The following is a 6497-nucleotide window of genomic DNA, read 5'->3' on the forward strand; positions in this document are numbered from 1 at the left end:
AGCCCAGATCTCACGCAAGTCTCTCCCGAGTAGAGGTCGTGGCTTGCAACTGGGACGTGCATGGCCATTGTGGTGAGGGAATAGAGCGGATGCGACGGCACGAAAATGAGCATGCAGCTGGTGTGGACGGAGAGACGCCAGAGGAGGTGCGGCGAAGTTGGCACGGGCGAACGGACAACGTCGGAGCCACGACGGCCGGCCGGCGTTGTGGCGATGATGACGAAGAGGGCGAGGCCGACGACGAGGACGTGCCGCTCCGCGCGGCCGCCCCGGGGGCGAGTTGATGTCGAGCCCCCGAGCGCTACCGGAGTGATGGCGCGACACCACGGTGATGATGAAAATGGTCCCGCCCGGACCGCGGTTCCGCGGCAGCTTGACGGGCTCGTCGGAGTTGGAGGGGAGCCCCGTCTAGAACATGCTTCCGGCCAGGACCTCGAGCTTCCCCACGGTGGGCGCCAACTGTCGTGGTGGGCACACGGCAGATGTCGAGGGATGGCTAAAGATAGGAGGAGGCTCGAGGGAACTGGTGGGCTCCAGAGGCGAGGTCGGCATGAGCGAGCGTGGGACGCAAGACATACCCAGGTTCGGGGCTCTCCGGAGAGATAACACCCCTAGTCCTGCCGAGTGTGGTTTATGTGTAACGGTACAGATTTGCTCCTTGAGTTGTATATTACGGAAGAGAGCCGGGGGCTGCTAGCTGCACGTGTGTGTGTGAGCACAAGTGTGTGCGTGAGTGCTCTTGGCACTAGTAGCCGTGAAGCATGGATGGATGTGGCCGTATGGGCCTTGTGGCCGTATGAGTGTGGCCGTGAGCATGGATGGATGGATGGTGACCTTGTAGTGTGGCTTGCCCCCTTGGTCAAGTCTATGCCTTCTTGGCCAATGGAGTGACCTCTTCTCCAAGAAAGTGCCTCCCCTGGGTCACTTTATAAAATAGTGCACAGGGACAAGTAGCACTATACATGATGTCGCGTATGACGAGTGAATAGAGTGGTCGCGGTATGGCTGTCTTGTCGTTGTCGTGTCAGATGGGATGCCGTAGTTGACTTCGCGTAGCAGTACGGCTGGAGCAGCCGAACAGGGAGCCGGCCGGGTTGAGCAACCCGGCCAAGTGCGAGCCGGATTGAGGGGCGTTGCTGGACCCGATGTTTTTGAAGCGTCGTCCGCCGTCTTGGGCCTACCCGGGGGTCATCCCCCGACAAGACCCATCCGTTAGCTTAGCATAATGATCGTTCAGTTTATTGCTATTACTTTCTTTATGTCAAATACATATTCATTCGACTATGAGATTATGCAACTCCCGGATACCGGAGGAATACCTTGTGTGCTATCAAACGTCACAACATAACTGGGTGATCATAAAGATGCTCTACAGGTATCTCCGAAGGTGTTTGTTGAGTTGGCATTGATCGAGATTATGATTTGTCGCTCCGAGTATCGGAGAGGTATCTCTGGGCCCTCTCGGTAATACACATCATAAGAAGCCTTGCAAGCAAATGACTAATGAGTTAGTTACGAGATGATGTATTAGGGAACGAATAAAGAGACTTGCCGGTAACGAGATTGAACTAGGTATGAAGATACCGACGACTGAATCTCAGGCAAGTAACATATCGATGGACAAAAGGAATTACGTATGTTGTCATAACGGTTCAACCGATAAAGATGTTTGTAGAATATGTAGGAGCCAATATGGGCATCTAGGTTCCACTATTGGTTATTGACCAGAGAGGTGTCTCGGTCATGTCTACATAGTTCTCGAACCCGTAGGGTCCGCACGCTTAACGTTCGTTGATGATATAATGTTATATGAGTTAAATGACTTGGTGACCGAATGTTGTCCGGAGTCCTGGATGAGATCACGGACATGACGGGGAGTCTCGAAATGGTTGAGAGGTAAAGATTGATATATAGGACGATGGTATTCGGACACCGGAATAGTTTCGGAGTGCACCGGGTAGTCATCGGATCACTTGAAGGGGTTTCGGGAGGCCCCAGGAGGTCTATGGGCCTAATGGGTCAAGGAGAGGCACACACCAGCCCACAAAGGGGCTGCCGCGCCCTCTCCCTGGCCGCCGGTCCTACAAGAAGGAAAGGGGGGGGGGCACCTCCTCCTGCCTTTCCCCCCTTGTGGGAGAAAGGAAAGGGGGGGGGGGGGCTAGGGCAAGCCCAAGTAGGATTCGAACCTACTTGGGGCGCCCCCTAGCCTCTCCCCTCTTCCTCCCACCTACATATATGTGGGAGGGGGGCGCCTAGCACACCCCAGACAATTGCTTAGCCGTGTGTGGCGCCCCCTCCACCGTTTACACCTTCAGTCATATTTTCGTAGTGCTTAGGCGAAGCCTTGCGGAGATAACTTCACCGTCAGCGTCACTACGCCGTCTTGCTGCCGGAACTCATCCACTACCTCGCCGTCCTGCTGGATCAAGAAGGTGCTGACGTCACCGAGATAAACATGCGCTGAACGCGGAGGTGCCGTACGTTCGGTACTCGATCGGTTGGATCGCGAAGAAAGTGCGAATACATCAACCGCGTTGTCAAACACTTCCGCTTACGGTCTATGAGGGTACGTAGACACACTCTCCCCTCTTGTTGCTATGCATCTCCATGGATAGATCTTGCATGTGCGTACATTTTTTTTGTTTTCCATGCAACATTTTCCAAACAGTGGCATCCGAGCTAGGTCTATGCGTAGACGATATGCACGAGTAGAACACAAAGAGTTGTGGGCGGTGATGGTCATACTACTTACCACCAACGTCTTATTTTGACTAGGGCCCGAGTGCCATGATTTCAGATCTGAACCTATTATGTTTTCATGAATATATGTGAGTTCTTGATCCTATCTTGCAAGTCAATAGTCACCTACTATGTGTTATGATCCGGCAACCCCGAAGTGACAATAATCGGGACCACTCCCGGTGATGACCGTAGTTTGAGGAGTTCATGTATTCACTAAGTGTTAATGCTTTGGTCCGGTACTCTATTAAAAGGAGGCCTTAATATCTCTTAATTTCCAATAGGACCCCGCTGCCACGGGAGGGTAGGACAAAAGATGTCATGCAAGTTCTTTTCCATAAGCACGTATGACTATATTAGGAATACATGCCTACATTACATTGGTGAAATTGGAGCTAGTTCTGTGTCATCTTATGTTATAACTGTTGCATGAGGAATCGCATCCGACATAATTATCCATCATTGATCCATTGCTTACGAGCTTTTCACATATTGATCTTTGCTTAGTTACTTTTTCGTTGCCACTGTTACGATTGCTACAAAAACTGCTACTGTTACTTTTGCTACAGTTACCGTTACTTCCATACAACTTTGCTACTAAATACTTTGCTGCAGATATTAAGTCTTTCAGGTGTGGTTGAATTGAGAACTCAACTACTAATACTTGAGAATATTCTTTGGCTCCCCTTGTGTCGAATCAATAAATTTGGGTTGAATACTCTACCCTCGAAAACTGTTGCGATCCCCTATACTTGTGGGTTATCATCCCTCCATCCGGAAATACTTGTCGTAGAAATGGATACAAGTGGATGTATCTAGAACTAAAATACATCTAGATACATCCATTCCTTGGACAAATATTTTAGGACGGAGGGAGTACAATGGGGATGGTGGGAGGAGCGACGAAAAAAACCCAGACGAAGATGCAAGGTTGAGACTAAAAAAATCGGATAAAATGGAGACTACAAGTCGTATATTAGGAGTAGAGATTTTTTAAATCGATTATTTGTTTCCTAATTAATGTGGTTGAACGATTTATCTTAAAATCGCTTATTTAATTCCTAATTAATATGATTGAGCGATTTAAGGTAAGGTTAATTAATTTATATTTAATCTTTTAAGATTGATCGTGACTGATTTTTTCACATCAAGACATTACTAACTAATTTACGCCAGCATGGAAAGTTCTGATCCGTTCAGATTTTTTTGTTGTGTGAGAGGGTGGTTGATGCGGAGCATCCCACGTTCATCCCCATGTACACTCCGACTACTCTCCAAACCTCAAGAGGACATACGACGAGACCTCGAACTTACGCCATTGGACACAAGGTGAATTCGCTCCTCTTCGAACCATCACTTTCTACATGTGAGACATGGCTACTACCTCAAAACGTGTGAGCTATGCATGTCCAGGAACCAGGAGGAAGGCCATGGATCAGCTAGGAGCATTGGACAAGACGGCGAGGACACCAAGCACGAGGAACAAGAGGAAGGGCTGACAGCAAGTCACAGCCACCGGACGACCGGTCCTTACCGGACGTCCGACGCCTGGAGGTTCAGCCTGCCAGAACAGCTACAGCCGAAGAACTCTACAGCGACCGGACGACCGACCGAGACCGGACGTCCTAGGCCCCGGACGACCGAGCGCCACCGGACGACCGGTGCCACGGCGACAGAAGTAAAATAGCGGAAGTCAGAAGACTTCCGGACGACCGGCTCTTCGTGAGCCTCCGGACGTCCGACATCCACCGGATGTCCGACGCATGCCTATGCGCAGCCGCGGGCCTTGGGCCTTGTAACTCTCCCCCACTTACCCCTTCGTGGCTCTAGACTATAAATAGACCTCCCCCCTCATCCTTTCTAGGGTTAGCATTGGTTTAGCTCATATGTGAGATAGAGCTTTGCTCATCCATACAGATCTACTCCACGAGAGAGACCGCGGCCCTATCAAGACCCCCTCTTGGGTGGCCCCATCAAGACCTCCTCACGGAGAAAAACCGGTTACCCTATGTATCGTCCTTTGTTGACTTTGGATCTTGTATCTCCTCTCGTGTTCCGAGAATCTAGCATATGTGTGACCGTATCTCGTTGGTTTGAGAGTTCCTCTTGTGTTTTCCCTCGTTTTCTCCTCGTGTTCTTCGTGTTCTTAGTTGGGATCCGCTCCTTTCGTGAAAGATCGGCCGTATAGGGTTCCACCCTACATAATCTTGGTATCATGAGCCACGTTGATCACGATTTCGGAGCCACCCCTCTTTGTTTTCTAGCTTGATTTTGTTGTATTCTTCCCCAATTTCGAAAATCCCCACCAAAAATAGACCCAATTGTTTTTTGTGATTTGTTGGTTTGATGATGTTTTATTGTTTTTGATCCATGGATTTGCTTGGTTTCGAGTGGATCTAACATTTCCCCAAGTTTCCCCACTTTCCATCCACAAAATCTCCTCAATTTTGCCACCCAAATCTCCATTTCCGCCCAAAATCGCGTCCCAAAACACGCATCTCGCGTTGACCCCGACCCACCGGACGACCGGCGTTTTTACGGACGTCCGGACCCCCCTCGAAGCACCGGACGTCCGTCATCCACCGGACGATCGGAACCAGCCAACAGAACAGAATTTACAGATTTCCGAGCCCGACCGGACGTTCGGCGACCGGACATCCGTCCTTTTACGGACGTCCGTAACCTGTAGTTTCAGACTTCGACTGAGTTTTGTTTTGTCCATAACTAATTCATCCCAACTCCGATTTTGACGTTCTTTAGCTCGTTTTGAAGCTATTGACATCCCCCTTCTCACAAAAATACCACCAACATCATTTGACTCCATTAAATTTTTGCAATTTTGGCATCTTTGCCTAGGGCCTTCACCGCATCTTCCGCAAAACCACCATAGACTTCCGCAACCTAACCCATCTTGATACCCGTTGCATATGTGGTTGCTTGAGTAGTGATTCAAGTCTCCTAAGGTGTTTCGGCTACTTAGGGACGGTTGTTTCCTCATCAACCACCACCCCCAATTCCGCATAGGCTTTCCCACCATACACTTCCACCACCCCAACTTAACCCAATTTTGTTTGAGCTTGTTTGAGTTGTGGCTTGTGTCTCCTAAGGTGTTTCGGCTACTTAGGGACGGCAACTTCAACCTCAACTCGCATAACCCATCATCCCACTTCCCCATTGCCAAGTGCAAAACTACCACCGCATTCCGCTACCACCATTTGACATTTGTCATTTGAGATTTTGAGTTCGCGGTTTTTCTGTTTCCTAAGGTGTTTTGGCTACTTAGGGACGAGCCTCCATCATCTTGTTATCTACATCAAGAACACCGCCACTCATCATCGCAAAGGACGGTAACCTCGACGACACCATTGTACATTCCCCTTGCAATTGCATTGATAACCCCTAGCCCATTTTGCGTTACTTGCCTATCGAGACTAGCCATTTGAGTATTGCCGGCAATGTTACTTGTGCACATTAGTGATCTACACCTTCCATTGCATACATTGTTGGGGATCGTAGCAGAATTTTAAAATTTTCCTACGCTCACCAAGATCCATCTATGGAGTATACTAGCAACGAGGGGAAAGGAGTGCATCTACATACCCTTGTAGATCGCGAGCGGAAGCGTTCCAATGAACGTGGATGACGGAGTTGTACTCGCCGTGATTCAAATCACCGATGACCGAGTGCCGAACGGACGGCACCTCCGCGTTCAACACACGTACGGTGCAGCAACGTCTCCTCCTTCTTGATCCAGCAAG

This window comes from Aegilops tauschii, chromosome 5 (genome assembly GCF_002575655.3).
Source record: "Aegilops tauschii subsp. strangulata cultivar AL8/78 chromosome 5, Aet v6.0, whole genome shotgun sequence".
In the NCBI taxonomy this organism is placed as follows: Eukaryota; Viridiplantae; Streptophyta; class Magnoliopsida; order Poales; family Poaceae; genus Aegilops; species Aegilops tauschii.